This window comes from Phyllobates terribilis, unplaced genomic scaffold (assembly GCF_046119375.1).
Source record: "Phyllobates terribilis strain yellow unplaced genomic scaffold, ASM4611937v1 Scaffold_11__3_contigs__length_659146591, whole genome shotgun sequence".
Lineage (NCBI taxonomy): Eukaryota > Metazoa > Chordata > Amphibia > Anura > Dendrobatidae > Phyllobates > Phyllobates terribilis.
Window position 1 is genome coordinate 187,223,598 of NW_027362771.1, and position 18,953 is coordinate 187,242,550.

The following is an 18,953-nucleotide window of genomic DNA, read 5'->3' on the forward strand; positions in this document are numbered from 1 at the left end:
GCTGTAAAAAAAGAATAAAATAAAAAATAAATGTATTCTTACCTTCGGGCGGCCCGCGCAGCGCTCCCGCTTGGTTCCCGGCACTTGCAGTGAGTTGTAGGACCTGCGCTGACGTCAGAGTCATGTGACGGGTCACGTGACGCTGACGTCGGCAGGTCTTTCAATTCAAAGTTGCCGGCAGCCGGGAACTTTGTAAAGCAGGACAGCGCGGGCCATCGGAGGTAAGTATATACACTCTCTCGGGTCACACTATATAAATCCATGCTGTTTGCATGGATTTATACAGTGTGACCTAGTTGTCAAGCACTTTCCAGGTGATGCTAAAATCGCCTGGAAAGCGCTTGTCAATCTGCATGCGGAAACGCATGTGAATCTGCATGTGGATCCGCATGTATTCTGCAGGAAAAACGCATGCACAATCTGCATGCATTTTTTCTGCCAGGGAGATGCAGAAATGATGCAGAAATTTTCTGCTTCATTTCTGCATCGTGTGCACATACCCTCACACTAATTAACTCCTTCTGTGCACACCGTAATAAAAATAAATAAAAAACGGAGCAAAAAACTATGCTTTTTCATCATATTGCCAAACAAAAAGTGGAATAAAATGCGATCAAAAAGTAAAATGGAAATAAAAATGGTACCGCTGAAAACGTCATCTTGTCCCGCCAAAAAAAAGCTACCATACAGCTCCATCAGCTGAAAAATGAAAAAGTTATAGCTCTCAGAATAAAGCGATGCAAAAAAATTATTTTTTCTATAAAATTGTTTTATTGTGTAAAAGCGCCAAAACATAAAAAAAAATATATGGTAAGTGTAGCATCGCTGTAAACGTACTGACCCTAAGAATAATGCTGCCTTATCACTTTTACCACACACAGAACGGTATAAAAAAAAACTCAAAAAACAATTCATGAATTGTTGGTTTTTATTAATTTTACCTCCCAAAAAACAAAATAGAAAGCGATCAAAAAATGTCACATACGCAAAAATGGTACCAATAAAAATGTCAACTCGTCCCGCAAAAAACAAGCCATCACATGACTCTGTCGGCCAAAATATGGAAAAAATATAGCTCTTAAAATATGGCGATGCAAAAACTAGATTTTGCAAAAAAAAGCTTATTTTAGTGTGTGACAGCTGTCAGTCATAAAAACCCGATATAAATCTGGTATCTCTGTAATCGCACCGACCCGAAGAATAAAGTAATCTCATCACTTATACCGCACGAGGAACGGCGTAAAAAGTAAATAAAACCAATTCTTCACCTGCTACTGATTTGTTTATTATGTCTCCCAAAGATCGCAGTAAGGCTCTGCTCACATTTATCCTGCGCTGAGCACTTACACCAGAGTTTCCTTGTAAATCTCTGAAATACGTGATTCAGACGGAACCCATGACGGAACATTCCCTGTAATGAGGCAGATATAGGCCACTGTGGATGCCGTCTGGCCTGTGATCCCACGGTGTCAGTTTTTTTAGGGGTGCATAAAAGTGTGGTTGGCCACAATTTTGTTCACTTCTGAAAGAAAGGACACCGCTAAACAGAGGCCAGACTGAGTCCAGAGTAACTCTGCTGCCTCATTACAGTGAATGGATCCCGCAGGGGTTTCATCTGAATTACATCGCTTGGAAATTTAGATGGAAACCCCGATGTAAGTGCTCAGCCTAGAGCGCCGGATAAACAATATGTAAAATGTTCCCAATAAAAGCTTCAACTCAGTCCTCAAAAAAAGCTAGTCCCCACTCAGGTCCGTTATCTGTTAAAAATATAAGGGACTTCCAAGTTACTGGTAGCAGAAAGGCTCTGGAAAAGCGAAATGGCCCTTTCCCCCCAAAAGAAATTCAGAAAATTTTGTGCTCCCAAATCCAAATGTCTATTCTACAATAATTTGTTCTCCAATTGTCAAATAGTGCTTCGTCCCTCCCAGATCTCGCCGTATGGCTAAGCAATACGGTACAGCCACATATGGGGTATTGCCACGTTTAGAAGAAATTGTGTGACACATTTCAGCACCATTTTTACCCATTGCCCTGTGTGAAAATGTAAAATCTGAGGGTAAAACATTTTTTTGTGGTAAAAATATAATTATGTTTTCTTCACTGCCCAATGGTATAAATTTAAAAATTAAAAAATACTACTTCCCTAGATGAATTCCTTGAGAGGTGTAGTTTACAAAATGGGGTCACTTGTGGGGGTTTCTGCTGTTTCGGCATGTCAGTGACTCTTCAAATGTGACATGGTGTCTGCTGCCTATCCCAGCCAACATAGCGCTCCTTTCTCTTCCGAACCCTGCCGTACACCAAAGCAGTGGTTTTCCCCCACATATGGGGTATCAGTGTACTCAGGAGAAATTGCACAACAAATTTCATGGTGCAATTTCTCCTATTACCCTTATGATAATGCAAAATTAAGGGAAAATTGTGGGAAAAATGTGAAAATTTTATTTGTACAGCTCAATATTATAAACTTCTGTGAAGCACCTTGAGGTTCAAGGTGCTCACCACACATCTAGATAAGTTCCCTAAGGGGTCTAGTTTCCAAAATGGTGTCACTTGTGGGGGGGTTTCCACTGTTTAGGCACATTAGGAGCTCTCCAACATGGCGTCCGCTAATTATTCAAACAAATTTTACATTCAAAAAGTCTAATGGTGCTCCTTCCCTTCCGAACCCTGCAGTGCGCCCAAACAGTGGTTTTCCCTCACATATGGGATATCAGCGTGCTCATGAGGAATTGCACTGCAAATTGTTTCCATTTTTCCTGTTACCCTTGTGAAAATAAAAAAATTGAGTCTAAAGTAACATTTTTATGAAAAAAAGTTAAATGTTCATTGTTTTCTTCCACATTCCAAACATTCCCGTGAAACACCTGAAGGGTTAATAAACTTCTTGAATGTGGTTTTGAGCACCTTGAGGGGTGCAGTTTTTAGAATGGTGTCTCTTTTGGGTATTTTCTGTCATAAAGGCCCCTCAAAGTCACTTCAAATAAGATGTGGTCCCTAAAAAAATGTTTTTGTAAATTTCGTTGGAAATATGAGAAATCGCTGGTCAAATTTTAACCCTTATAACTTCCTAACAAAAAAATGTTGGTTCCAAAATTGTGCTGATGTAAATTAGATGTTACGATCTGCAACATGTACTAAGGAAAGATAGGGGAAAGCTGTCCCTACAGTAAGACTAAGCTGAATCCCTAAAATGTAGCGGGCTGCCTGTTCCTAGTGAATAGACCCGCCTTAGTCCTCGGCTAGTCTGAACGAAGACCTATAGATTTAAGTGAGGGATCCCTAAAAGAACTAAGGACTGGGACAAAAATGGGACACATCCTAAACAGAAGTTGTTGAAGAACACAAAAAGACAAACTGACAAAAAGTACTAGAGGTCCCAGAGGACCAAGCGAACTTGACAGAGAAAGGCACAGAAGAACCAGGCTAGAGAAACAGTAAAACACTGAAGTACAGCACAGCGAGAAGGGTGGAGCTGGAATATAAAGTCAGATGGTCACGTGACCGCAAACCACAAGATAGTAAAAACAAACAGGAGGGTTCTAACAGTACCCCCTCTTTTATGAGGATCCTCCGGATCCTCCAGGCCCAGGCCTATCCGGAAACCTCCAGTGGAAAGCTTTAACAAGCCTAGAAGCAGAGACATCATCCGTCCTTACCCAGGAGTTGTCTTCGGGACCAAAACCCTTCCAGGAGACAAGATACTGTAATCTCCCTCTATGCCATCTAGAATTCAAGATACGAGAAATTTCATATTCGCCGTCTTCCACCACAGGAATAGGTGATGACAAAGGTTTGGATTTCAATTTAAGGTTTTCCAAAAACCCTTTATCAATCACATTAAGTGTTGAACCACAATCCACAAATACCTGAAATTCAATCAAATCTCCCTGCAGAGTAGTACTCCCAGAAAGAAACACTCCTGCAGAGCGTATACAAGCTATACGGGCGTAACTGACCTTTCTTTTTTTCTTTACTTAAACGACACTCACAATACTTAATCAAATGGTCAGCTTTACCACAATAAAGACACAATCCCTCAGCGAATCTCCGGTCTCTTTCCTGAGAGCGGAGTGACATCGCCCCAACCTCCATCGGTACCCTGCCGTCAGAGCAGATTTTCTGGGGACTAGGACCTGACATTACAGGAGTCTTTACCTCATTGAGCCTGCACCTCAGTCTCCTGTCTATACGAACAGCTAACTGCATAGCTTCCTGCAAAGTCTCAGGTGCAGGGAATGCAATTAGCAGATCCTTAACCCTTTCACTCAGACCAGCAAGAAATAAACATCTCGGCGCTGGATCATTCCATTTAACTTCTGAAGCCCATCTCCTGAAGTGTGTGCAATAATTTTTAACATCATCTGACCCCTGATTCAAACGTCTAAGTTCTGATTCAGCAGATGAGATTCGATCAGGATCGTCATATAATAGCCCCATGTAGCGTCGGCGTCCCTGCCCTCTGCTAGGCAGGGACGCTGTTCCCCTCACCTCTCCGCTCCGAGCCCGGCGTCCTCCTCCCGCTCTGCTGGCAGCGCGCGCTCCTTCCCGGCCACGGTGCTTAGGGCGCGCGCGCGCTCCCCCCTCTTAAAGGGGCCGCGCGCGCCGTCCTAAGGAGTCCCCGGCCAATGGCCGGAGGACTTCACCATATATAAGGCACCTCCTCCAAAATGGAGGTGCCCGAGCAATGTTGTTGCACTGTTCACTACTCTGCTTCAGCCCTCAGGTCCGTTTCCAGTTACCTGCCAGTTACCTGCCAGTTTCCTGCCAGATTGCTGTCTGATTCCTGCCTGTTATCCGCTTACCTGCTTGCTAGCCTGAGGTCCGATGGTCTGCCTTCCGACACCTGTCAGTCTGTCTATGGACCAGCTTGCCCGCTCACCTGGGAGCGCCCACCTGCTACCCGCCTGCTAGCCTACCTGGAGGTTCCGCCGTCACGTGCTGTGACCACCTGCCAGTCCAGAGACTCTTGCCCACTCACCTGGGAGCGCTCATCTGCTACCTGTCTGCTAGCCTACCTGGAGGCTCCGCCGTCACGTGCTGTGACCACCTGCCAGTCCAGAGACTCTTGCCCGCTCACCTGGGAGCGCTCATCTGCTACCTGCCTGTTAGCCTACCTGGAGGCTCCGCCGTCACATGCTGTGACCACCTGCTTATCCAGAGACTCTCGCCTGCTCACCTGGGAGCACACATCTGCCATCTGCCTGCTAGCCTACCTGGAGGCTCAGCCGTCACAGGTCGTACCTACCCTTTACCCAGAGACTGTCCCGGTCACTTGCCATGACCTTCTGCCCGTTCACCCAGAGACTGCCCCGGTCACTTGCCGTGACCTCCTGCCCGTTCACCCAGAGACTGTCCCGGTCACTTGCCGTGACCTCCTGCCCGTTCACCCAGAGACTGCCCCTGTCACTTGCTGTGACCTCCTGCCCGTTTACCCAGAGACTGTCCCGGTCACCTGCTGTGACTACCTGCCTGTCTTCCCTGGTCGCCACCCGCTTCCTTACAAGGACCGCCCCCTTGTATAAGTTGCTCAGAGGTTCCGCCTCCCAGACCCGTTACAGTTTGCTCGGGCCATGGAACCCGGTGGCATCCAAGCTCCCTCGCTCTCGGACCTTTGTCATGAACTGTCCCGTCAGAGGTCCCAACAGGAGTCCATCCTGAGTCACCTGCGGAATGTCAATTCTCGCCTGGACACTCTGACTGCTCCACCAGCAACCACCGCTAGTGTCTTGACTCGCAACCCGGCAGCTCTGCTGTCCACCAATACCATGGTATCCTGCTCCGGACCCCGGCTTTCTGCACCTCCTCGCTTCGGAGGCGACTCCGCTCTGGCTCGGGGCTTCATAAACCAGTGCACCCTGCACTTTGAACTCCTGTCCCACCAGTTTAACTCCGACCTGGCCAAAGTAGCCTTCATCATGTCCCATCTCACGGGGGAGGCACTGGCTTGGCTAAATCCTCTATGGGAGAGAGGAGACCCCCTGGTGTCCGACTTGCCTGCCTTTCTCACGGCTTTCCGGAAAGTCTTCGACGAACCCGGACGGAAGACCTCATCCGCATCATCTCTGCTACGCCTCCGTCAGGGAAGTCTCACCGTGGGCCAATATGCCATACGGTTCCGTACCCTTGCCTCGGAGCTGGCCTGGGATAACGACGCTCTGGTGTCTGTCTTCTGGGAGGGTCTGTCCGGCCGTATTAAAGATGAACTCGCCGGTCGGGACATTCCTACCACTCTCGATGACTTAATAACTTTTGCCACCCGGATTGACCTACGGTTCCAGGAGCGTGCCAAAGAGGTCACCCGTGAGAGGAGGTTTCCACATCTAGCTCCTACCTTCCAGAAACCCGTCACTCCCTCCATTTCTCCCCAGGTACACTCTCCTGAGCCTATGCAGGTCGACCAGACCAAGATGGTCAAAACCCGTCAGGACTTACGCCGTGCCGAGGGGAGCTGCTTCTACTGTGGCAGCAAGGAGCACCGGATCCGTACCTGCCCGGAGAGGTCGGGAAACGCCTGTGTCTAGGTTCGTTCAAAGAGGTTGACCTAGACAAGAATAAATCCTCTCCATCTCTGCTGCTGTCAGTCTCAATTATCTGTGGGGAGAACCGTTTTTTCGAACTAGCCCAACTTGACTCTGGAGCAGCCGGGAATCTTATTTCACAGTCCCTGGTAGAAAAACACCGCATTCCCACCAAACCTCTGGCTGTACCCTTATCTGTCGCTGCCGTGGATGGGGGTCTCTTACCACGTCCCATCCAACTCATCACCGAATCCATTACTCTGCAGGTGGGAATGCTGCATTCTGAGAGCATCTCTTTTCATGTTCTGCCTGGACTCTCTCACGCCCTCTTACTAGGCCTACCTTGGCTCCAGAGACATGCACCCGTGCTTGACTGGAAGACCGGAGAAGTCCTTCGTTGGGGACAGGACTGCCATAAGACTTGTTTGGTTCCCGTTCATCCCGTCCATCCTTCTCCTACCCCAACTAATCTACCTGGACTTCCGATTCCTTATTGGTCATTTGCTGATGTCTTTAATAAAAAGGAGGCAGAGACATTACCCCCTCATAGACCATACGACTGTCCTATCGACCTGTTACCCGGTACTACGCCTCCCCGTGGCCGTATTTACCCATTGTCCGCTGCTGAGACCCGGTCGATGTCCGAATATATTGAGGAGAATCTGGCCCGGGGATTCATCCGGAAATCTACCTCCCCGGCGGGAGCAGGCTTCTTTTTCGTTAAAAAGAAGGACGGCTCTCTCCGTCCCTGTATAGACTATAGAGGCCTTAACCAGATCACGGTGAAGAATAAGTACCCCCTTCCGCTCATTACGGAGTTATTTGATCGTCTGAGGGGGGCTAGAATCTTCACCAAACTGGACCTCCGTGGGGCGTACAACCTGGTCCGTATCCGTCAGGGGGATGAATGGAAGACTGCATTCAACACCCGGGACGGCCACTATGAATATCTGGTAATGCCCTTTGGTCTCTGTAATGCTCCTGCCGTCTTTCAAGAGTTGGTCAATGACATCTTCCGGGACCTTCTCTACTCCTGCGTAGTGGTGTACCTGGACGACATCTTGGTCTTCTCTCCGGATCTCCAGACTCACCGGAGGGATGTTCGTCAGGTCCTGCTCAGGCTCAGGCAGAATCACCTCTTCGCTAAATATGAGAAGTGCCTCTTTGAGCAGACCTCGCTTCCGTTTTTGGGCTACATTATTTCTCAGACCGGCCTCCGAATGGATCCAGAGAAACTGTCTGCCATCGAGAAATGGCCTCGACCGGAGGGGTTGAAGGCTATTCAGCGGTTCCTGGGCTTCACCAACTACTACCGCCTCTTCATACCGCACTTCTCTTCCCGGACTGCCCCAATTTCCGCGCTCACCCGTAAGGGCACTAATCCCAGAGAGTGGCCGCCCGAAGCAGAGGAGGCCTTTCTTTCCTTAAAACAGGCCTTCTCTTCCGCCCCGGTGCTGCATCGCCCGGATGGCAACAAGCAGTTCTTCCTGGAAGTTGACGCCTCCTCCTCTGGAGCCGGAGCGGTACTTACCCAAAAATCGTCTTCCGGGAGAATGGTAACTTGTGGCTTCTTCTCCAAACTCTTCTCCTCTTCTGAGCGCAACTATTCCATAGGAGACCGAGAGTTATTGGCCATCAAGCTGGCATTGGAGGAGTGGCGTTACCTACTCGAGGGGGCTCTTCACCCGGTAATAATCTACACTGACCACAAGAACTTGGCTTACCTCCAGAATGCCCAGAGACTTAACCCGCGCCAAGCCCGGTGGTCCTTGTTTTTGCTCGCTTTGATTTTGTTCTTCATTTTCGCCCGGCTGACAAAAACATCAAAGCAGACGCCTTGTCCCGATCCTTTCTGGTGTCCGATCTCGAGGAAGAACCCAAACATATCATCGATCCCGCCAGAGTAATGCAAGTGGCTCCCGTGAGTCTAAATCGTCTCCCTCCCGGTAAGACGTTCGTTTCAGTACCTGATCGGGAGAAGATCCTACACTGGGGCCATTCGTCTAAACTAGCTGGCCACGCCGGTCAGAAAAAGACCCTCCAGCTTATTACCCGGCACTACTGGTGGCCTACCCTGCACAAGGACGTAATAGACTTTGTTTCTGCCTGTGTGTCCTGCGCCCGCAACAAAGTCCCGAGACACCTGCCAGCCAGTCGCCTCCTTCCGCTTCCTGTGCCTGCTGCCCCCTGGCAGCATATTGCTATGGACTTCATAACTGATCTCCCCATCTCTGCCGGTTGTACGGTCATTTGGGTGGTCGCTGACCGCTTTTCCAAGATGGCTCACTTTATTCCCCTGCCAGGCCTCCCGTCTGCACCCGAGCTGGCTAAAGACTTTATCCGCCACATCTTCCGTCTTCATGGCCTGCCCCTCCACATCGTGTCGGATCGTGAGGTACAGTTCACCTCACGTTTCTGGACAGCCACTTGTAAATTGCTAGACGTCACCCTGGACTTCTCCTCCGCTTACCACCCACAGTCTAATGGTCAAGTGGAGCGGATCAATCAGATCCTGACCAGTTACCTCCGGCACTTCGTTAATGCCCACCATTCTGACTGGGTGGATCTCCTGCCATGGGCCGAATTCTCTTACAACAATCACGAGAGCGAATCTTCCTCCAAATCCCCGTTTTTTGTAGTCTTCGGTCAGCATCCTCGGATTTCATTTCCCGTCTCCACCTCGATGGATAATCCGGCTGCGAAATCTCTTGTTAACAAATTTTCCTCCTTGTGGGAGAGTACCCGGTCCGCACTCCTTCAGTCGTCCGAGCGTATGTAAAGACATGCTGACAAAAAACGTCTGGATCCTCCTCAATTCCGTCCAGGGGATAAGGTCTGGCTCTCGTCCAAGTATGTCCGGCTCAAGATTCCTTCCTATAAGTTAGGGCCTCGGTTCATCGGTCCTCTGGAGGTCATCAGTCAGATCAACCCGGTGGCCTATAAATTGAAACTCCCGGCCAACTTGCGGATCCCTAACTCCTTCCATGTATCTCTCCTCAAACCCGTGGTACGCCTCCTGCTCCGGTTTCCGCTGAAAACGAGTTTGAGGTAGAGAACATTCTGGCCACAAAAAAGGTTAGAGGAAAGACCTTTTTTCTAGTAGATTGGAAGGGGTTTGGTCCTGAAGAGAGAACGTGGGAGCCCCGGGAGAACATCCATGCCCCTCTCATCCTTGCTAAATTTCTGTCTGGCCTAAAAAAGGGGGGGGGCCTAAAGGGGGGGGTACTGTAGCGTCGGCGTCCCTGCCCTCTGCTAGGCAGGGACGCTGTTCCCCTCACCTCTCCGCTCCGAGCCCGGCGTCCTCCTCCCGCTCTGCTGGCAGCGCGCGCTCCTTCCCGGCCACGGTGCTTAGGGCGCGCGCGCGCTCCCCCCTCTTAAAGGGGCCGCGGGCGCCGTCCTAAGGAGTCCACGGCCAATGGCCGGAGGACTTCACCATATATAAGGCACCTCCTCCAAAATGGAGGTGCCCGAGCAATGATGTTGCACTGTTCACTACTCTGCTTCAGCCCTCAGGTCCGTTTCCAGTTACCTGCCAGTTACCTGCCAGTTTCCTGCCAGATTGCTGTCTGATTCCTGCCTGTTATCCGCTTACCTGCTTGCTAGCCTGAGGTCCGGCGGTCTGCCTTCCGACACCTGTCAGTCTGTCTATGGACCAGCTTGCCCGCTCACCTGGGAGCGCCCACCTGCTACCCGCCTACTAGCCTACCTGGAGGTTCCGCCGTCACGTGCTGTGACCACCTGCCAGTCCAGAGACTCTTGCCCGCTCACCTGGGAGCGCTCATCTGCTACCTGTCTGCTAGCCTACCTGGAGGCTCCGCCATCACGTGCTGTGACCACCTGCCAGTCCAGAGACTCTTGCCCGCTCACCTGGGAGCGCTCATCTGCTACCTGCCTGTTAGCCTACCTGGAGGCTCCGCCGTCACATGCTGTGACCACCTGCTTATCCAGAGACTCTCGCCTGCTCACCTGGGAGCACACATCTGCCATCTGCCTGCTAGCCTACCTCTAGGCTCAGCCGTCACAGGTCGTACCTACCCTTTACCCAGAGACTGTCCCGGTCACTTGCCGTGACCTTCTGCCCGTTCACCCAGAGACTGCCCCGGTCACTTGCCGTGACCTCCTGCCCGTTCACCCAGAGACTGTGTCGGTCACTTGCCGTGACCTCCTGCCCGTTCACCCAGAGACTGCCCCGGTCACTTGCTGTGACCTCCTGCCCGTTTACCCAGAGACTGTCCCGGTCACCTGCTGTGACTACCTGCCTGTCTTCCCTGGTCGCCACCCGCTTCCTTACAAGGACCGCCCCCTTGTATAAGTTGCTCAGAGGTTCCGCCTCCCAGACCCGTTACACCCCATAGTAGAAAAAAAATATTCAACAGACCTTAAACACGGATCATTAGGCTGGAGAGAAAAGGCCCACCCCTGTGGTTCATTCCCAGAGGATCTTGGTCTCAAACGAAAATATAACAAACAAGCATTTTTAAAGGTAAAAAAATCTTGCTGTTTACCATAAAAAACATCAGGAAGTCCTACCTTGGGTTTCACAAAATGCGCTCCAGGACAGCTACTCACGTGTTGCTGAAGCTCGGCCACCTCCAGAGACAATCCCTGCAGGCGTTGAGCCAAATCCTGGACGGAAACCATACTGATCCCCAAAATTTCTTTCCTTTTAGTTTTTTGGGCTGGACTTACTGTTAATTATCTGCAACATGTACTAAGGAAAGATAGGGGAAAGCTGTCCCTACAGTAAGACTAAGCTGAATCCCTACGATGTAGCGGGCTGCCTGTTCCTAGTGAACAGACCCGCCATAGTCCTCGGCTAGTCTGAACGAAGACCTATAGAATAAAGGGGAGGGTTCCCTGAAAGAACTAAGGACTGGAACAAAAATGGGACACATCCTAAACAGAAGTTGTTGAAGAACACAAAAAGACACACTGACAAAAAGTACTAGAGGTCCCAGAGGACCAAGCAAACTTGACAGAGAAAGGCACAGAAGCACCAGGCTAGAGAAACAGTAAAACACTGAAGTCCAGCACAGCCAGAAGGGCGGAGCTGGAATATAAAGGCAGATGGTCACTTGACCTCAAACCACAAGATAGAAAAACAAACAGGAGGGTTCTAACAGTACACATGGGGGAAATGTTATTTATTAACTATTTTGTGTGACATATCTCTCTGATTTAAGGGCATGAAAATTCAAAGTTTGAGAATTGCAAAATTTTCAAAATTTTCGCCAAATTTCCGATTTTTTTCACAAATAAGCGCAAGTGATATCGAAGAAATTTTACTACTATCATGAAGTACAATATGTCATGAAAAAACAGTCTCAGAATCAGGGGAATCCGTTGAAGCGTTCCAGAGTAATTACTTCATAAAATGACAGTGGTCAGAATAGAAAAAATTGGCCTGGTCATGAAGGCGAAAACAGGCTCTGGCGCGAAGTGGTTAACCACAGACGATTTGTGAGACTGAAAACATCTTCAGAATCTTCTCAATTTTTAATTATGGAAATGGCAAAAAACCTTGCTTAGATTTATTCTCTTTTTGATAAAAAAGTAATGGCATCTGAGAGAATCTGGGCAATCATGCAAATCACACTCTGATCAAACTCTTATCAGAGTTGATCAGAGTTTAATCACAGTGACTCCGATTCTCTCAGATGAGTTGATGATGGAGAATAAAATTTCTCCATCTTCTCCAATCTGTCAGTCCGCAGAAATTGGACTGCACTCTGATGTCATCCGAGTGCAGTCTGATCGTTTTCATGGATTCATTGACTTGCATTGCGGAGTGCGATCTGAATATCGAATGCAAATCATGCATGCTGCTATTTTTTCATCAGACCGGCTCTGTCCGAGGTAAAATTTGACATGTGTACAGCATTACATTGGTCCCAGTGTGATCTGATCGCACTCAGATAAAAAATAAGCTCGTCTGCACCTGCCCTAATACATACAGTATTTAGTGACTGGTGACTCTTGTGCAGATGGCTGAATTATTGTGTCACACCTATTTCATTACTAATTTCAAGCTTTTGTGATCAGGACCCTGATTCCAGAATTTTGGATTAGTTCACACTCTGAAATGTCTGGTTTTGTTTGTATATCTATACTCTGATTTGCAAAATGCTGTGGATTTATTTCTAGCTAAATCTAATTTTTGGAAGCTACCCATGTTTGAATACTCTCACTCTTAAGGCTATGAGACCCTCCACTGGACTCCAGTTAGTAAAAGAATGCCCGAGGAATTTTCTAGAATGCAATGAAAGTGAATTATATCCTATTATCTACCATGTAAAACAATGATAATTGCAGGTTTTGTGGCTTTGTGACTTAATCTTCAAAAACATGGTAAATATTTTTGCAAATATCCCAGCAAATGATTAACAATATCATCACATGTATTATATGATAACGTGTACCATCATGTTATGTCTGTAAAAATTTGCATTTGCAAAAACTTAGGGCGGTATGGCGACTCAGTGGTTAGCACTGTTGCTTGGCAGCACTAAGTTCCTGGGTTCAAATCCCACCAAGGACAACATCTGCAAGGAGTTTGTATGTTCTCCTCATGTTTGTGTGGGTTTCCTCCGGGTTCTCCAGTTTCCTTCCACACTCCAAAGACATACTGATAGGGAATGTAGACTGTGAGCCCCAATGGGGACAGTGCCAATAATGTCTGTAAAGCGCTGTGGAATTACTGGCGCTATATAAGTGAATAAAATAAATTAACTTACCAGCCAGTCCCATGTTATATTACAACCGATACCGGGCATTCATTTTTTTTGTAAAGCTGTCATGGGTAGCAATCTCAACATACCCAACACATATTCCATTATTTCTTTCCTGAATGTGAGTTCCACAAGAAGCCATTTGTAGAATATGGAGTTGATGAGAAGTTGCATTACGATTATTTAAAGCAATTTATCAATGTTTATTTTTGATTTTAGTGGAATTAAAGAGAAAGAAAATGCAATTTCTTTTACAAAGAAGGTCACATGGTCCAAATCCAAGTTAATTCATCTTCTCTGACAGATCCATTCTCCATTGCTGGCATCATTAGCCAGAAATAAAATTGTCTGAGGGAAGTGTATTTGCTGCTGTTGTAAAGACTTGTTCAGTAGTTGCATTTAATTAGATTGCAGGAGTAAAAATATTGCAAAGAATTCTCACGTCTCTTTCATGACATTTTATGTTGTAACCTGTATCACCGTTCATCAATTTATATAACTGAATTAGCTGTTACAGCTGTGTCCAACTCAGGTGGAGAGATGATGCATTTCTATTATCCGAAGTGTAAGGTTGTTTTACGGTGTTTTGGGGTTTATTGGCAACATAATGACTTAACCTTATGTAAATAACTATATATTGGTCTCAAAAATCTTGTAATACATTATTAGGCTATTATTATCCAACACTGGGGGTAGTTCGAGTTGGTATAACACAGGGTTGTAAATGGCCGATATCCTAAATGGACCAACAACCCCAGAACTAGGACCCCCAGCAGCACGCCTCCACCTGACGTGCTTGGACAACACCCACACATACTCGTTCACTCTCAGGTCTGGACCTGCACGTTTATTTCCACATTTGCGGTCACAGTCAAAGGACACACACTCAGAGCGGCAAACGGCAGCAGTATCCCCCGGGGGCCCAGTGCTCCCTCCCCTCGAGAGCACAGTAGGAAGCTCCATCCTTCCCCGGCCCCTCCTCCTGGAACGACGCCTAGACCCACCATTAATCTGAGGTGCAGTCCAGACTCCACCCCCTTTTTCAGGCTCACTCCCAATCACTTCTGGTAGTGGGGTAGGAGTTGGTGCAACCAGTACAGTAGAAATAGTTGTAGCTAGGCAATTACACAGAAAGCCCCCCAACTTACAACTTTTCTGGCCTGCCAGTCAACCACCGGGTTATGTTTCTCCAGCCAGGGAAGGCCCAATACAATGGGAGTGGGCAGGTTCTCCAAGAGATGATAGGACAGGACCTCCTGGTGGAGAATTCCTATGCTCAGGTTCACATTACGCACCACTTGGGAAAGGACCTTCTGGCTGAGTGGAACTGAGTCGATCGATGCAATGGGAATGGGTCTCACTAAAGCACTGCTGGCGCGACCATGAGCCCAAGCAAAGCGAGAATCCATCAAATTGACACCCGCTCCACTATCGACCAGTACAGGTACAGTTTCGGTTTTACCATCTACCACAAGCTTGGCAGACAGTGTGAAAGGAGACCTAGCGAGGAAGGAAATATAAACTTTCTGGTCGTCTCCTTCCGAACGACCCGAGGTAGGCTGCTTCTGAGATTGTGTGTTTGTCTTGGAGCAAAGTGGACAAACCTTAATAAAATGGTCAGATCTTCCACAGAAAAAAACAAGCTCCACCCACTTGACATAGTGACTCAAGGAAAATGGTACGCCTGCTGATAATGTCACGGTGTAGTGGGAATGCTGGTGAGGAAATGGTAGATACGGGCAGGGTGAGCAGGGAAAACTAGTCTGTCCCTAGACTGGGAACCATGAATAGCCCTGACCCCATCTCTGATGGTGAGAAGGTTCGGGTCTCCACCCTAAGCCCTAACTCCTCCACAAACCCTGCTCTAATCCCCCTCACCTCCCTCCACAGAACAAAGGTACAGTAACTTCAAAGGAAAGGACTTCAGCAGCACAAATGAACAGGACTGCACAGCACAGCTTCCAGGTATAGCGTGAAACTCTATCAGCAGCACCACCTGGTGGAAGGAGAGGCTACTTAAAGGCTAGGGGGAGGAGATTCATACAGAAACACATCCACCAGGACATGGCAATAGAACTGGCATTAACCCATGCAGGACAAGAGAGAATTTCACAGTTTAAGTTATAGCGGCATCTAGTATAGACTGCAGATACACAGTGACAGGGAGCATGTGCGATGCAGTGACCATAATATAAGTTTCAATGTAATTTTCAATAAAACATTTCAAAGGGGAAATTAAAAAACCTGGAACTTTAGGAAAGCTGATTTCAGCAAATTAAGGGAAGAGCTTAATCGTGTAGACTGGGACCATGTTATAGGAAACTGGGGATACCGAACATAAATGGGGCATGTTTAAGGAAATACTACTAGAATCCTGTAGAAAACTTATACCCTCTCGTAATAAAATGTCAAGGAATAAAAATAAATCAATATGGATAAATAAGACAGTACAAAGATTAATAAGACAAAAACAAAGGGCATTCAAAATCTTGAAGGCAGAGAAGACAGAAATAGCATTTCAGGAGTATAAAGATTTAAATAAGAAATGTAAAGAAATCAACCTAGCAAAATTATCTATAGAGCAACAAATCGCCAGTGACATTAAAATAAATCCCCCAAAATTTTATAAATACATCAATGCCAAAAAGAAAAAAAACAGATGGTATCGGCCTCTTAAAAGACAATAATAACAAGGTAATTATAGAGGATAAAGAAAAGGCTGAGATATTAAACAGGCACTTTTCATCCATATTCAATAATGAAGTGACTGTTCCAGGGATCTTTCAAGAAGGTAAAAATCAAAGTTCACCACCAGATATAACTAGTTTAACACAAAAAGAAGTATGCCTGTGTCTGAGCAAATTAAACATTGACAAATCCCCTGGCCTAGACAGCATTCATCCAAGGATACTGAGGGAATTGAGCTCAGTAATTGACAGACCGCTGTATCTCATATTCTTAGACTCTCTTGCAACAGAGGTGGTGCCACAGGATTGGAGGATGGCTGATGTGGTATCGATATTTAAGAAAGGTAAGGTGGATCCAGGTAACTACAGTCTGGTAAGTCTGACAGTAGTGTGCAAAATTTTTGAGGGCATCATAAGAGATTACCTGCAGAGATCTATTGTAGGGAATAATATAATTTATGACAACCAGCACGGATTCATGAAAGATAGGTCGTGTCTAACCAATGTGTTGGGTTTCTATGTGGAGGTAAGTGCAAATCTGGATGTTGGTAATGCGGCTGATGTGATTTATCTCTACTTTGCAAAGGCATTTGATACTGTACCACATAACAGCCTTATACTGAAGCTACAGAAGCAGTGACTTGGGGAAACTATATGCAAATGTTAAGGAATTGGCTAAATGACAGGAAACAGTCGTCATAAATAGTACATTCTTTAAATGGAATATAGTCAGCAGTGGGGTACCGCTGGGATGTCTGCTCATATCAATTCTTTTTAACCTCTTTATTAATGATCTAGTGGATGGGATTGAAAGTAAAGTGTCAGTCTTCGCTGACGACACCAAACTATGTAGGATATTAAAATCTGACCTTGACATTACAATATTGCAAAACTATCTGGATAAGATGACTGAATGGACAAACACTTGGCAGATGAGGTTTAATGCAGATAAATGTAGAGTAATGCACCTAGGACGGAGTAATAATATTGCTGCACATACATTAAATGGGAGTATACTCAGGACTAAAGAACAAGAGAAGAACTTGGGTATTCTGGTTACAAGTAAGCTGAGCAGCAGTACTCAATGTCAAGAAGCAGCCGCAAAAGCAAAAAATATTTTAGGATGTATAAGAAGAGAGATAAAATCCTCCAATCCTAATGTATTGTTACTCCTTTATAAATCACTGGTGAGGCCACATCTAGAGTATAGGATCCAGTTTTCGGCCCCACATTTTAAAAAGGATATTTAGAATTTAGAGTCAGTTCAAAGGCGGGGCAACTAGATTAGCTCAAGGGATGGAAGGTGTGAAGACACAGGGTCTTCCATGGGCATAATACTACTTAGACAACACAGGGTGAGGATAAAACAGTGTGGCAATACTTTATTGACCCACCAAATGGACAATAAACACATAGTACAGTCCCAGCAAATACCCAAGATGGTGCACAATTACACAGTCTCACCCTTTTGCTGGCTCACCGAGGATAGTACAAATGTGACTTTGGGACTTCTAGGGCCAACTACCTCAACCAGTGGCCCCCCACTTTAGGCAGGTCTCCACAGAGAGGAGGTAGTGGCAAGCTTAGGAATCTGACAGTCCATCGAGGTACAAGGCCAGGAGACCAGAGGGTCCCACCCTGGCTTCTCTGAGAGTTTCCATGGGGGCAGATGACCGGCTGGTCTCAATGTGGCTTCTCCGAACGTCTCCATGGGTTCTCTGATGGTTAGTGGAGCAGTTCTGTATCCTTCCAGTCAGGGTTGTGTACCCTAAGGCTGGAATCCTGTAGAATCCAAATCTGTGTCTCTCTGGATGGAGCCATGCTAAAAAAAACTACTGTCCTGAATAGTCTCTCTGAATCTCTGATTCTTTCATTCTCCTTGCAGCCAAATAGAAAATCCTTTTTATATTTACATATCTGGCTAAGGTCATCATTCACAGGTCAGGGGGAAAGGTGCACGGCTCAGGTCTCATTGTTTAAGTATTTAATCAATTTGCAGAGTTAGTATCCCCCTGCTCTTGTAAATCAACAACTAGCTGTCTTAATGCAATAAGCAATTAGCATAGTAACAAACACCATTGTTCACAGACCAATAGAAGTCAACATTCAGGGTTATACAAATACTAGTCTGTCCTTCTTGACCCACCAAAGAAACACACACACAATCAAAAGTCAACACAAACACAATAGTGTATTTCTCTTGGCCTAACAAACCTAGATATCTAGCTAATTACTATTAGAAGCTTTGTCATCACAGAAGGCCTCTTATATGATGAGAGGTTGGAAAAGTTGGGCTTGTTTAGGTTAGAAAAAAGACGCCTCAGAGGAGATTTCATTTATATGTATAAATATATGTGTGGTCAATACAAAGGACTTGCAGATGACTTATTCCTTCCAAAGACCATACTACGGACCAGGGGGCACTCATTTCGGGTGGAATAAAGGCGATTCCGGCACCTAAACAGTAAAGGCTTCTTTACAGTTAGAGCAGTCAGACAATGGAATGCCCGACCACAAGAGGTAGTAATGGCTGACACTATAACAGCTTTTAAAAAAGGGCTGGATGATTTCTTCAGTATACATAACATTGTGGGTTATAGTTAAACAAACAGTGACAAAATGTACAATTGGTGGAGGAAGGTTGAACTTTATGGACCTGGGTCTTTTTTCAACCTATGTAACTGTATGTATGACAAATAGGCAAGTGTATAATAAAAGTAGTGCTTAATATCTGAGATATTAATTGCACATGACAAGAATAGCAGCATTCCATAAGTGATCAATTTATTGCATATAATGATAGATCCTATGTATAGATCATGGTGCCCTCCACAATACATTGCTCTGAGCCTAACATACTGTAGTATGGTGTATCTGAAGATAGTTCTAACTAGGCATTTAAGGTATAATCGAGGTTAACTATCTATTGAAGTTACCCATTATGACTTTATTGCATCAGGTATGGATGAATATGTATTATACACTATGTACCCTTGCACTCAGTCATTTCTGTC